At 33.5% G+C, this 15,490-nt stretch overlaps 1 long non-coding RNA gene across 1 annotated transcript; it reads left to right on the top strand.

The window, feature by feature from the left end:
* The first annotated feature begins 13,127 nt into the window (after positions 1-13,127).
* On the top strand, positions 13,128-14,873 carry LOC106422583. Its single transcript, XR_001284500.3, has 3 exons — positions 13,128-13,927; positions 14,114-14,409; positions 14,492-14,873. It is a non-coding gene; the product is annotated as an uncharacterized LOC106422583 (long non-coding RNA).
* Positions 14,874-15,490: the final 617 nt, after the last annotated feature.

The raw sequence follows: 15,490 nt of genomic DNA, 5'->3' as shown, positions 1-15,490 counted from the left end.
AAAGACCTTAAAAGTAATGCATTAGGCTAATAGTTCTTAGATTATTGGATGGACTCGGCCAACCCTAAATCTCACAACCCTATATAACATCGCTATATATACTTATTATTGTTTTGAAATTTTAAAAGCATTCATATGTTAGAAATATTTAGAAAATATCCTTATACAAATATTTTTACTTAATTAATAATTTACTATAAATTATTTTATATCTTAATTTTAAATTTTATAATAAAAAATAATATTTAAAGATAACAACACAATATATATAATAATTATCTTATTTTTTAAAAATATGTTATAATTTTTAAAAATTGTATTATATTAATTTAAAATCAATTATCTAATATAATATAGAAATATATTATTAATATAAAATTCATTTTTAGTTATATAATAAATTATATATAAATATTTTTAAGGATAACGTCGACTTTAGCCAGTCCAACTTTAAAAATGAGAGGTCGAATACAAAAAATCACTTCGCAAATAATTAATAGTATTGATGTAGATATAGATGGAACATGATTTAAAGACAACAATAAAAAATAAAAATAGATATTCCAACGAATCATTGGTAAAAATAGAGTATGCACAAACATAAAATAAATAAATAAAATGTGTAGTTTTTGAAACATCCAAAAAATCTTAAATTTACTTTTAGGAACGGATGAAGTATAATATATAAATTATATAGTATTATAAATTTTAAATTTACTTTTGGGAACGGATGAAGTATAATATATAAATTATATAGTATTATAAACATCCAAAAAATCTTAAATCTACACGTTTGGACACCACGTATAGGGGACGAGCAATTTGGGGAGTATATGAAGGAAGTGGTAAGAAAGCATGGAATTAAGTATGAGAGGTTTGTTTACAAAATGATATCGTTCCTAGAGTCCCCTTCGATGACAAGATTTTATTCTCATACAAGCATATGGATTTTGCAATTACTTCAACAGTCTCTACAAAGGAAAGGTAGAGCAGTCTTTATCCATTTTTGTTTTGTTTTGTCTTGATTAATAATTTAATAAGCCCAAATAGAAAAGATACGAGGTCAATAAGAGTATAAGGTGATGTCAACCGGAGAATTTTATTGGAGTGGAAGAGTATCGGGTGGGAGAACGTGTTTTAGGCCGTGATCTTTTTCTTTATTTAATTTGGGTTGGTTGCTTGATCGATTTGTTTTAGAGAAGTGGTTGTATTCTTTCTTTCTCAAACATGTTTTTTTCAGAGTTAAAAAAAAAGTCTATCTATATTCTATACACACATACATGAAACTCAAAGTAGATTTAGGACTTAAAAGTCCTGACTTTCTAAAAAAGTCAAACACGTGAATTTTGTAATACAAAACACTTAAATTTTAATATCTAATATGAAATCAGATCGTTATCAAATCCATTGAATTATTATTCAATAAATAATAACAGCTTTCAATAAGTACTAAAAGTTATCAAACAAATAATTAACAAAAAATATAATAGCTGGACTTTTGTATTTATTTTCACATACTTGTGGATTTTAAAGTAAGGGAAGATGCACCGAATGCGAATTACATCAACTTGTTGTGGTTAATACCGACAATTTTAACTGGTGCGTGGAAGTTTATAAGGACAACATTATCGGGCACAAAATTTGATCCTTAAGTGGAGGGGATCCACAAAAACACCAAAACCGAGGGGGAGAAGTCGTTAAATAAGAGACGTTTTGGCTTGGTCCTTGTAATGTTCGCGGGCCCCATTGACACGTGGCGGCCTACGATTGGTTCGTTTCTATTTTTTTTTTTTAATCGGAAAAAAAAAATTAAGAACTTTAGCGATAATGTTGCCCTGGGGAGTTTGTTCTGGAAAGGCAAAGAGTAGTGTTTCAAAAAAAAAAAAGTGTTTCAAAAAAAAAAGGCAAAGAGTACAAAGAGAATTGGATGATGAGATCGCTTCGGAATGTGGGAATAGTACTCCCTGATATGTCTACTCATTTCCCATTTGACTATGTCAACTCCACGCGCTTGGGAGGCTTGGCCCGACCATGTACTACTTACTCCTGAAGATAAAATTGCACTCATTGCTTAGAAAAAGAAAACAATTTATACCGCACTCAATATCCAGTAATCGTATCTACTATGTCTGCTCTTGTTGGACTCGACTCTCATTGTACTTCTATGTTATGTTTATGTTCGGCTTTCCATCGTTTATATGTTTGCAAGATTCTGAACTTATTAATAAGAATGGTTTTAATAAGATTTATTTGTTTGAATATATTGTATTTAATGTTGGTTAACTTAGATTTATTTTAAATCAATTTGCTATTGTATATTGTATTGAAACATTTGAGTGATATCTAATTGGAAAATTTGCCAAAACGGAACAAAAAATAGCATGATGGTCAATTTGATAAAATAATATCCTTAAGTTGTCTATTTAGTATAATTTTTTCGTAATCCCAAAATTAACCTTTGATTAATCAAATTAAACACAATTTAAGAGCTTAACTAAATTTTAAAACGTTTAATAAAAACGAAAAAGCATTTTTAAAAAATTAAAATTTAAAGTTTAGTTTTTTTATTAAAATTTTTAATAAAACAAAAAACTAAAAAAATTTAAAGATTTTATAAAAATAAAAGTTTGTAAAACGTTTTATAAAGTTTATTTAACGTTTTTATTATTTTTTTACAAAGTTTTATTTTTATAAAGTTGACAAAGTTTTTTTTTATTAAAAACGTTCTACAAAGTTTTATTTTTATTTTTTACAAATGTTTTAAAAATGTTAAAATTAAAAAAAAAATCTATTAAAAAGTTTAATAAAAAGGAAAAAACGTTTTAAAAAAAATTAATAAAAAGGAAAAGGGCACACATGTTTGAGGGAAATTAGAATATTACAAATATATTTTTGATATTTTTGACAAGGTAAATCGACCTATATACGTTTTAGGAACGTTAGAATATTACAAATATTTTTAGAATATTTTCTTAACTGAATATTCTATAATTTTCGCCAAAATCAGGTTTTCTTATCTGTAGAAAGCACTTTTTATACTCCGTAGAACCAAGATAAAAATCTCATAAGCAGATTCTACCATATGTAGCCGTTTGAATAGTGTCTACATTTCACATTCATAGAATTTTAGAATACTAATATACCATGAATTTTACCCATTTTCAGCCATGGTATATTGGTGTTTTATGAACTATCGATGTTGTTTTGGAGTCGTTTTAGCGCTTTTACATGTTCATGGATGATTTGGAGAAAAGTGATGATTTGGGTGCATTTTGGAGATAAAATGAAAAGAAACTCGAAGCTGATCAACGAACAAGTTCGAGGTCGACATTCAGAGTCTACCATCGATCGATGCACACTCTGTGCTGTCGATCGACGGCGAAGCGCGCAAAGCCCAGCCGACTTAAAACCCAAGTCAAGACATAATTACGGAAATACCCCTGGCCGACTTTTAACCTAATATTTATGTGCTCCGCCATTGTTCTAGGCAACACATACTTTCTATTCTATTCCTAGTTTCTAGTTTTACACAGAAAAGGTTTTTAGTAGATTGGGAGAGAAGATCCAAGACTCCTTCAGAGATTTGTATTGGAACTCCAATATTTCTAACCTTAATCTATTTATGCATTATTTTATATTATTTGCTATGAATTGCTTTGCTATGTCTAAGTAATTCACTGCGTTAGGTTTAGGGTTCAAATAAGATTATGAAGGATTAGCTCCAAATATAGATTGTTGAGTTGTTTGTGATATCTATCAGTTGAATTGCTCTTATTACCTCTGTTCTAGAGTAGTTAACTAGAACCTTGATATTAGGATAATTAGGCGCAAGCGGAAGCATGGTCTGTTACCTGAATTAATTCACATTGTGCTAGCATTGATAGAAACAAGAGACAACTAATTTAGTTAAATCTATTGAACATAAGTCAAACCCTCTCGGTAAAGCTAGCTGGAAGGATCATCGATCGACAACCCTATAGTTGTATGGATCGATGTTCTGAAAGGTGTATCGATCAATTATCCATTGATAATATCAATCAACATTTTCTCCAGATCAACAAACAACAGTTGAGATCTGAGATCTAGACAATAGATATTCTAAACAAACGATATTTGATAGAATATTATTTTGTTTGAGTTCTAGAATATCCAATAAAGTACTTTAGCTTCTATATTATTATAATCCTGATTACCTGACCAGAAACCCTAAGTCTAACGCTTTCTCATAATTGTTTACAAAACCTCAATCCAATCAACCAAACCACTACCTTATTCACCACTGCAATTTACAATTTACTGAATTGACCTAGCTTAAATCATAAACTGTTTTAAGATCTTTTGTGTGCCCCAGCTCCTTGTGGATTTGATCCCTAAGTACTACAATTCGGCCTTTTATTTGAGAGAATACAAATCACTTAGGGTAATTTGAGTAATATCAAATTTGACGCCGTTGCTGGGGAGCTTTGATCGCCATTAGATCTCCTCTAAGCAGTTTTAAGTCTAGGTTTTTTCTGTTACTCAAAAAACTGATAAAAGTTTTTCTTAGTTTCTTTCAGGTGCATGCCCCGTAGTTCCAGAAGCAAAAAAGAAAAATCACTGCTTTTCTCAGACCCTGCATGATCCACATCGATCGACAACAACACCTTTTCGTCGACCAACACTTCTCAGCAAACGTCGACCGATACTCTTCATCCGTCGACCGACAATTGTGAGCTACCGCCGATTTATATTTCAGCCCGAACATAGATCAACACCTTTCCGTAAGACATGGTTGCAACACTGATCCTAGAGAGGGGTGAGAATGGAGACCTGCATGACCAGGAGGGTCAGTAATGCAGCAGTTCAAAGGTTAGATGATCAGAGGGCTGTAATTCCTTATCAAGATGATGATATCGCTACAGCTGCTCAAGCTGTAGACGATGCTGCTCGACCCAGAACGTTGGCCAACTACAATCTTCCAGATCAGTACTACACCAACAGATCTGCTATTAGTCCTTGTGTTATTCAGAGGACAGACTTCGAGCTGAAACTCAAGTACTTTACACTCGTGGCTCAGACACCCTACTGTGGTTTGTCACACGAGCATCCTATGGACCATCTGAAGCGGTTCGAGGATTTGGTTTCTGCCATTAAAGTTAATGGAGTCCCTGAGGACTATCTTTTCTTCAACCTCTTCAAGTACTCACTGGCTGGAGAAGCTTCGTGTTGGCTTAAGCAGCTACCACCAGGATCTCTCACATCCTGGGCTGGCATAAAGAATGTGTTCTTGCACAATTTCTTTGATGAGTCGCGAACTGAGGACATAAAGAGCAAGATTTCTACATTCACTCAGGAGCCTACAAAGTCTTTCAGAGCTCTTGAATCAGATTCAAGTCCTATCAGAGAGACTGTCCACACAATGGATTCAACGAAGTGCAGCTGCTCAGCACTTTCTTCAAAGGCATCGCGATGTCATATCAGATGGCTCTGGACACAACTAGTGAAGGGAACTTCGACACTAGGAATCCGGAAGAAGCTATGGGACTAATTGAGAACTTGGTGTCTAGCAATAGCACTAAGAACACTGATTTTGAGAGAAGAAAATCGGCTACACGAGGAAAGGAGGAGTCGAACAATGTTAAGACCAAGCTGGACAGTGTTCAAAAGCTTCTCAAGAAGCAAGTTAACTTTGCAGAATATATGGAAGCTGTAGAGATCAACAGTGATGGAGATCTAGAAGAAGATGTGAACTTCATCAGTGGTATAAGCTTTCAGAATCAAAGGCCTGGGAATCAAAGTGGATATAGAAACTCCTATGGGAATGGACAGAGGAGTAACTTCAACCAGAATTCACAATTCCAGAAACCATACAGCAACAACTTCAACAACAACATCAACAAAAACTATGGAAATTCTTCCTATCAGAACGTGCCACTGCAGACTTGAGAGAGCAAGATAGAAGCAATGATTGACCAAGTTCTTGAGGGTCAGCAAAAGCTTATGGTGAATTTCAATGGGAAGATAGATACTCTCTACACTGAGCTTAATTCAAAGTTTGAGACTTTGAACACACATATGAAGAAGTTAGAGACACAAGTGGTTCAGACAGGACAAGCTGTTAAGAAACAAAAAACTTTCATCAAAGGTAATGAAGCACTGAAGTACCACGTCAATGCTATCATATAATATGATTTATGGCACGTGTCCAAAGAGGAGAAGCTTCAGGAGAAAGACTTTGATGTTAAAAGCTCCATGAGCTTCGGCGGTTCACATTGGTGTCGACCGACACCAAGCGATGAACATCAATCGATGGATTGGAATGAACACCGATCGACATCTGATGTTCAACATCGATCGACAGAGTCAGTTGCATTATGCGAGATGGTTAGAATCATGACCCATGACGAGTTCGCAGCTAAGCACCCTCATCCACCCAAACCATTTCATGTCAACATCAATCGAAAAAAGTGAGCAAACTGCCGATCGACAGAGAGAATTAACCGCCGATTAACAGCCAACCTTAGTCCTCGATAGACGAGCACCTCTTTGCTACCTAGTGCAACTACCCAAGATAAATTTAGCACGACTATATGCACTCAGAAATCCATCTCAACCTTCAGAGACACCTACAGACAACATCAGTGAGCAATCTAAAGATGCACCAGAGCCTATGCAAGTTGATCATGCTACTGTGGGAAGAACCTTTAGGAAGAGGTTCCCAAGCCTCTGAAGAGAGGAGCTAATAATGATAAGGAGATGGAGAGTTTCAGAAAGAGGATTCTAATTCATCTCTTTCACCACAAAAAACACAGCCTTGTGTAACTCTCCAACTTCGCATCCTTACTCTTGTTGAAAGTCTGTCCAATATTGCCAACCAAGAGATAGAAGCAAATCAAGGAACTCCCTGAGGAAACCAAATGATTTTGTCCCATTCAACCTTATTTTTAGGCTGGCGAACCTGATTCCAAGTTCTTACTGCTGAAAAACTTGATAGGGACTTATCATGTCGTGCTTCCAGAGAAAGATATCATTTCCATCTGCAAGGGTTGGAGGTTTGATAGTCATAATGCGGTCATAGAGATCACTGTGGAGGCGACGCCTGCGATGACCAAATTTCCAATTACCATTGACAACTGCATCACAGACATTAGCATCCATAGACAAGCCCATGTAGTGTGTACCTGCAGTCCATATTAACTCCCTTAATTTACCCAGCCCTAACCAGTCAACGGACCAGAAAAAAACGCAGGAGCCACTTTCAATCTCCGCTCTCAAGAAGCAATAGGCCGAGGCCTCAACTTGAGAAGCTTGCGCCATATCCAAAATCCCATGTTATTTTCCTTGATCTCCCAAAAAGAACAATGGCAAAGAAGATTGCTCCGAGTCCATACTACCCATAGAGAGCTTGGGGAAGAGAATAAACACAAGATGAGTTTGAGTGCAAAAACTGTATTGGTATCTTTGAATCTCCTGAAACCAAGTCCACCTTCAGCTTTAGGGGTGCATATATCTGCCCAAGCCACCTTCACTTTATGAGTATTGTTGGGAGAGCCAGACCATAAAAATGCATTGCAAAGACACTATATTTACTCAAGACAGCCTCGAGGTAGGATGAAAGCAGAACTCCTGAAATTCACAATGCCCGAAATCACAGATTTTAATAGCTGAAACGACAAGCATAAGATAAAGCTTTATGAGTCCCTGAGAGAAGCCTCTTGCGAACCTCGTCGAGAAGAGGTTCATAGTCAAGCTTTGTAAGATCTTGAGTAGTAAGAGGAAGCCGGAGGTATCTTATAGGCAAATGTCCTACGGGTAAGCCCAACTCTGAAGTTGTATCTTGGATCGCTAGAACCCACTATCATCAGCATAGATAGAAGATTTTGCAGTGTTGATGTAGAGACCAGATATGATAGTGAACATGTCCATTACGTCCAGCACTCCCTTAAGAGAATGAGGGTGTCCATCTATAAACACAAGGATGTCGTCTGCAAAACTAAGGTGAGTGAGGTTTATAGCCTGACAAGAGGGATGATACCCAAACTCTCCAGCAGAGGCAGCAGCATTAAGCATTTTAGAGAGGATATTTTTCAGAATAACGTAGAGATAAATAGAGAGAGAGAACAGCTCTGGCGAATACCTCTTGCACTGGTGAAGAAACTTCCAGCTCACCATTAATTAACACTGATAAAGATGTTGTGGAAATGCAAATTCACTACCAGTTAGACTGAGACAATGAAGGACCAATTGATAGTATCAAAATCTTTTAATATATCAAATTTTATTATGCTCCTACCAGTTGAGTCAGCTTTGTGATACCCATTAACTAGATCTGAAGCTAAAATGACATTTTCAAGAAGGAGGCAGTCCTTAATGAAGGCAGACTAGTTCATCTCTATTGCCTCTGCAGGGATGACTGTTTTTAAGCGATGAGCTAAGACTTTGGAGATTATCTTATAGAGAAGATTGCAGCACGCAATCGGTCAGTAATCCTTCATGGTTTGTGCTGTCTCATTTTTTGGTATAAGAATAGTCGATCAAATTTTATATTTTTAGACTATCTATTGCCGGATCTAAGACCACAACTGTCGCTTGTTGGTCCTGAGAAAATGTTGATCGATTCCAACAGCATGGTGTCGATCGATACACCTTTTAGCCCGTCGTTCGATACAACTAATGAGTTGCCGATCGATGAACCTTCCAGGGAGCGTTATCGCACCGGTTTGACTTGTTCACTAGTTTTAACTAAATCAGCTTCCGCTTGTTTCTAGAAATCCTAGCATAATCTAAACTAATTCAGACAAAGAACCGAGCTTCCGCTTGCGCCCTAATATATATAGGCAAGGTCCAAGTTAGCTACTTTAGAACACAGACATTAAGAACAGTTTAGTTGATTCATATCCTAACACTTAGCAATTCTATATTTTTGGCTAATCCCTCATGAATATCTAAACCTTAAATGCAACAAAGAGAACTATTCAGACATGACTAAGAAATTAATAACAACAAGATATAAAAACTGCATAAATAGAATAGAGTAGAAAACTGGAGTTCCAATTACAAATCTCTGAAGGAGTTCGTGGATCTTCTCTCCAAACCTAAGACTCTAAGTGTTTTGCTGTATGAAAGTACGAAAGTAGAAAAGTGTGTGTTGCCTAGAATAATGGCAGAGCACATAAATATTAGGTTAAAACTCGTCAGGGGTAATCTGGTATTTCTTGTGGGACTTGGGCTTAAAGTCTGCTGGAACCATTCTGGCCTCTGCGCGCTTCGCTGTCGATCGACAACACAGAGTGTGTGTCGATCGATTATCATCCTTGCTCATCGATCGCTAGGCTGCTCGATGGTCAACCACGGGTCTTTATCATTTTATCTCCAAAATGCACCGAAATCACCACTTTCCTCTAAATCACTCCAAAACCTGAAAATATACTAAAAGGACTCCAAAACAACTAATATGTATTTACCATGGCTAAGATGAGTAAAATCCATGGTATATCAATTTTACCCATTTTCAGCCATGGTATATCGGTGTTTTAGGAACTATCTATGTTGTTTTAGAATCTTTTTAGCACTTTTATAGGTTCATAGATGATTTGAGTGCATTTTGGAGATAAAATGAGAGGAAGCTCGAAGCTGACCATCAAACAAGTTCAAGGTTGACATTCAGAGTCTACCATCGATCGATGCACAATTTGTGCTGTCGATCGTCGGTGAAGCGCGCAAAGCCCAGTCGAATAACTACCTTGTTCACCACTGCAATTTACAATTTACTTAATTAACCTGACTTAAATCATAAATTGTTTTAAGAACTTTTGTGCGTCCCAGCTCCTTGTGGATTCGATCCCTAGGTACTACATTTCAACCTCTTATTTGAGAGAGTATAAATCATTTAGGGTAATTTGAGTGATATCAAATACCTTATAAAAGTAGAAACTGCATTTGGAAAAAAATTAGCTAACTTTACAAGAATTCGCATTCACTATATTCAGAAGTTTAATTAAAAGTAGATTGTTCGTTTAAAAAAAAATGTAAATGAACTTGTTTAATCTGCAATTTAATTTCTACTAACTCATTTTCCGTAGAAGACAAAATCTACTTTAGTAGAACGGAATTTAAAATTTTAGTTTATGAAGTTTTTCAACCAAAATATACCAGTTTGTGTATATGAGTGATTTATTAATTGTTTCTATTTTTTAAAAAATTTTGATTCATAAGACTAATTATTTCATTAAGTTTTAGAAATATAAAGGATAAAAGAGACAAAAATGGACAAAAAAAATTATACCAAAAGGACAACCATGCTGTTTTTTTTCAGTTTTGACAAATTTTCCTAACTAATTTCACTTGTTTAGCTTTTAGTTTGTTGTAACTTTCAACTTATAATCCATGATTGTTAATTTATAATTGATCAACTTATATTTGTTGGGTTATAACTTAGTTTGGACTATCAGCTATGGGCTGTTGAATAAATTATTCAATAGCTTAAACCAACGTAAGGTAGATGTTGAATTGAAAAAATCATATGTGAATTTACAAGTGTTAAAAAATTTCAAATAGCTGAAAACAAATAAATTGGGCTCCACCCTTACACTGTTACACATCTTCTATTATTATTGGTTATCTAGTTTTTGTTCTTTTTTTAGTTTTCACTCAATAATTTAAACTTAATTAATTCATAGTAAAACACTTTCTTTAAAAATAAAAATTATACCAAAAATTAACATTTTTAATGATCTATAAATAAAGACTAGTTTCATTTCAATTGGATATAGAATAAAAATGTCAATTTTTCTTATAATTTCTATTTTTTACTAATATTAATTTTCTGAATTCTATTATGTCATTGTATATTTTTTTGAAAAATATTATTTTAATACTATTTTCTGAAAATGGTAAAGAATATAAATAAAAATAAAATATATTTAAACTATGTCATTTTTAATTATTTACTTTAGTTACAATCAATTTTTAATTAATATGTGGCTATTAAGTTATATAAATTAGAACATAATTAGGGTGTTGAATGTTTTACACAAAACCATTGAAGAGATAAAATTTGTATATGTGTTGAATTAATAGGTTGAAGAAGAAAAATACGACGTGGATTGTGAAAATATGTAAATTAAAGTGTTAGAATTCATGTACATGGTCTTACCGAGTAAACTCCGTAGACCACTAAAACACATAATAGACTCCCTAGAGTGTTAAATTATTAATTATTATATAATATATATACATATAATTGAATAATCCATCTTCCGAGGAAGTTAATTAAGTAATGCACTAAACAAATTGACGTAGCATTACAATCTTTAATATTTTAAAACTTCTTCCACATTTTCTAATATTTTATTATTTAGATCAAATATATTAAAACAATATCTAATAATTTACATATTTAAAATAAAAGATGCATTTTGAACCCAACTTAATTTTAGATATCAACTTTCCCACAAAAACTTATAGTATAACTCACAAAATACATTAAATTGAAGAATAAATAGAGAAAATTCATACAATAAGTATGAGAATCCATTTGAAATTTTGCGTCTTTCTCACTTCTCATCAGAAAGATGTCAAAAAGCAGTTTGAGAAAAATTTCCATTTTTGAAACATCAAACTCAAAAATTGACATAAAATGATGGACACTTCCACCCCCTATGTATTAATAGAGAATCATTTAAAAAGTTGTAATCTTAAGTTTGTATTAATTAAAAAAAAAATTTGCTTAGGTGTCACTTAATTAAGATGTCAATTTGACCTATGTGGCAATCTAAAAATCAATTGAAAAATTAGTAAGTCCAAAATCTAACTGCTAGGAAATTTATATTATCCCAAACATATATGAAAAAATATCATACTCGACAAAACTATGGTAACGCATCTATTTAAAAACAAATATTTTATTTTCTGTATAAAATTAAACTGATTATTTTCATGTACTCATAGTGCAAAAACTATATATGTTACGTCATAGATGTTAGAATTATTTCATATTCTGTAGAACCACTAACGAAGTAAAACAAGTATGCTCTGTCTGTATAAAGTTAAACTGATTATTTTCATCTCATTGTACAAAAATTATAGATGATACATCATATATATGTGATCAAAATTCCCGATAGTTTACAAGATCTCAATATCAGTTGCAACTATAAAAAATATCATACTTGACACTCTCGAAGTACTTCAACAACTATGATCAAATTATTAAAACAGAAAAATTACATTAGACCTAACTGTTGTTTTGTAAGTTCTTAAATTTAATACACCCTTTACGTGGGATTGCGTGTAGTAAAAACACAAAATAATAAAATGTAGGTATTAGAAATGGCCCAACTTTCATATTGAAATAATTTTAATATAGCCTACTAAATACAATACACTGCCATTTTACTCAAATAATTGGCCCAAACAGATCAATGCTATTAACAATATTAATTAATACCAAACATCTTTAAATTAGGTAAGAAAGATAGATTATATAAATAAATCACAATGCACATAAATATATAAAAATTAAAAATACCATAATATAATGTTATTATATATGTTAGCCAGAAATAAAATATTAGTTAAATTATTAATAGCAGAATTATTTATTTAAATTTTAAAAATTATTAATAACTTGATACATATTCCCGCATGATCGTGCGGGTCAAGATCTAGTAACTGTTTATAATTAAGGACTAAATACAAACAAGAAATTATTCTAATAATAAACCTATAGTAGAAAAGAAAAGAGAAACTAAGGACACAAAATATGTTTTTACGAGATTGCTATTGCAAAATAAATGATATATAAACATTAAAAACAATATTAACTAAAGGTATATCAAACAAGTAATAAAAAGGGGATATGAACCTCAGTTAGGCCATCCACGTCAGCTTGGAAAATCGTCCAATAAGGAGTTTGCTTTTTGCCACATCAGCATATGTGGGTCGCACTCAATAAAATCTGATTTTATTAATGAGCTTTGTGATTTATAGCCAACTCTATGTTTTGTAAAAACATTGGGCCTAAATATTTTCAAACCTTACTCTATCCTATTTTCATTTTAATATAAAATAAAATGATAACCCAAAAACTCAAAAAAAAAAAAACAGCCCACAGAAAAGTTTGTCGACATAGAAAAAGGATCGCCAGTGCTCACTATTCTTTGTATTCTTCCACTTTCCTCAATCGTATCGTAGCCATTGAAAGCAAAAGAAGCTCAGACACTGAAAAGCCAAAAGACCAACGTTTCCTCTACAGCTTAAAAAATCGTTTTCAATCCAAAACTTCTTATTCAATTCCAAATCATTTACCTCACTATTTATCATCACTGTAATTCCCACTCCGGTCGTTTCATGTTTATATCAACTTCCTTTATAAATTTAGGGTTAGAAACTCGAACCACACCCCATCATAAAAAAACTGCACTCATCAAATACAGCCCTCTATTAGTCACCGTTCCTGCTTCTGCGCCTTACGTCACTTTAGACAATCTGCATCTCAGACGGTCTTCCCAACAGATTTTTAAGCCACGCATTTGTTTCTGATATTCTCTGTTTTTGTTATCTTTCTTCTCGTTTTGCAGCTGTAGAGTTAATGATCGCAATCTGAGTTTATGTTCTTTTAATCTAATTTTTTTGATGTATTATGTCAAATATGTTTGTCTTGGTAATGAATTTAAATTTAGTTTGAGCAAAATCTTACTCAATTCGAAATGAGAAAGTCGTAGGATTTTTCCACATGTCATGTGATTCCCTTTGTATAGGCCATAGGGTAGTGGTGATCTTTCAATAGTGCAAGAAACTCTGCTGTATATGAAGAACTCATGGATGGAAAACTGAGGTATGAATGATGGTTCTTTTTACTGACTTTTGGCAGGTGAATTTTCGGAATCTAAAGATGGCGTGGTGAGTCTCGCGACTTTCCCTGATATCCACCCCGATTCTAGAGAAGGTAGGCCAGTACTTATATTGTTCTCTTCAATACTCCAAGTCTATTATCTATCTCACTCTCTCACCTTGTGCTCTACAACATGGCTTTGTAGCATGTTGACTCATAACAACGATTTGTAGATACCATTTTTTTAATGTAATGATTTACTAACTCTCAACTAATCTCTCACTCCACTGTTCTGAACAGAGCTCTTTGGTCAACGTATTCATCCAAGCTGCATGAGCCAACCACTATCGGCATATCTTAGAAGAAGGTCTCAACTTCAACATTGGATCACAGAGTTTTCAAAGTCTTCCGATGACAAAACTCTACAAAATCATCAACCACTCTTTCATCATCTGATTCATCCCTTCCAGAACAACCACCAGCTTGACTACCTTCAAGCACCGGAACACCTAATCAGCGATAAGGTGAGGTTGCATATATGACAACTGACAAGGACAATGTGGAGACTGACGAAAAATAGTTCTTAATGAAAATAGGTAAAGAATATTATTATCTTTTTTTTTTTGAGAAAACAATATTATTGTATCTATGATTTATAATTAACCGATTAATGTGCAGACAGTATAATAATAGTCAAAAGACTACCAAAAAAATAAATGAAATCTAGGGAACACTGCCATACCACTACGCGAAAGCCATAGACCCTCACTCGAACCTTTAAAATCGCAATGGAAAAAAGAAGATGGACATACCAAGATTTTCAAATTAGAGATGTCTATGTGTTATGACTTTCTCACAGGTTCTTTTACAACGGAGGCTGTGGTAGAGTCGAGAGACACAAGGGATGGTGTTCAACATGAGAATGAAATTACCTCTAACGTTCAGGACATGTGATATGTTTTACCTATCTAATAGCCATGGAATATATATGTACGATCAACATAAGAACACATTACATTTATGAGGGGAATCAACTGTGAAACTCAAATACATTGGAAAATATCACAATGTTTTACTAGAGTGAAAGAAGGAAGGAAAAAAACAAATATGTCTAGACAAGAATAAAATGTGATGATTTTGGGAGTTGGTGGAATTGATGGTCAAGGGAAAATTGTGGTAAGAGAACAAATTGGCAAAAACAAATGATCAGGGGGCACAACAACAAAATTGAAGAACTGTAACAGTTGGTTTAGAAAGTTGAGTTATCACAAGAATCACTCAAACTCTTAGCAAAGATAAAAAAAATATTAATGTTTAGGCTAAACAAAACAATAAAACCCAGAAAAACATGTTATTGTTATAAAAAAACTAGAATTTTATTGTATCGAAGAAATTTAAATAAGGGCAAAATTTTATACCCGTATGAGAAGATAACACTGATAGCAAGAGAGGATGTGTTATTAGAAGAAGAAGGAATGGTGTGTTTATAAACGATCGAAACGATCGTTTATATAGAAGAGAAATTAACTGTGCAAATAGTGCAACGGGCCCCACATCCTTTATAATTTTCAACATATGCGGCTCATAACACTCCCCCTTGGGGACCGGTGTCACTATCCACTCTCGCTTAACGTCTTCGTTGCCTCGTTAAAAACCTTTCTAGGAAAACCCAATGGG

This window comes from Brassica napus, chromosome C6 (assembly GCF_020379485.1).
Source record: "Brassica napus cultivar Da-Ae chromosome C6, Da-Ae, whole genome shotgun sequence".
Classification (NCBI taxonomy): domain Eukaryota; kingdom Viridiplantae; phylum Streptophyta; class Magnoliopsida; order Brassicales; family Brassicaceae; genus Brassica; species Brassica napus.
The sequence above is the reverse complement of the archived record's forward strand: the minus strand, read 5'-3'. Positions and strand labels throughout refer to the sequence as shown.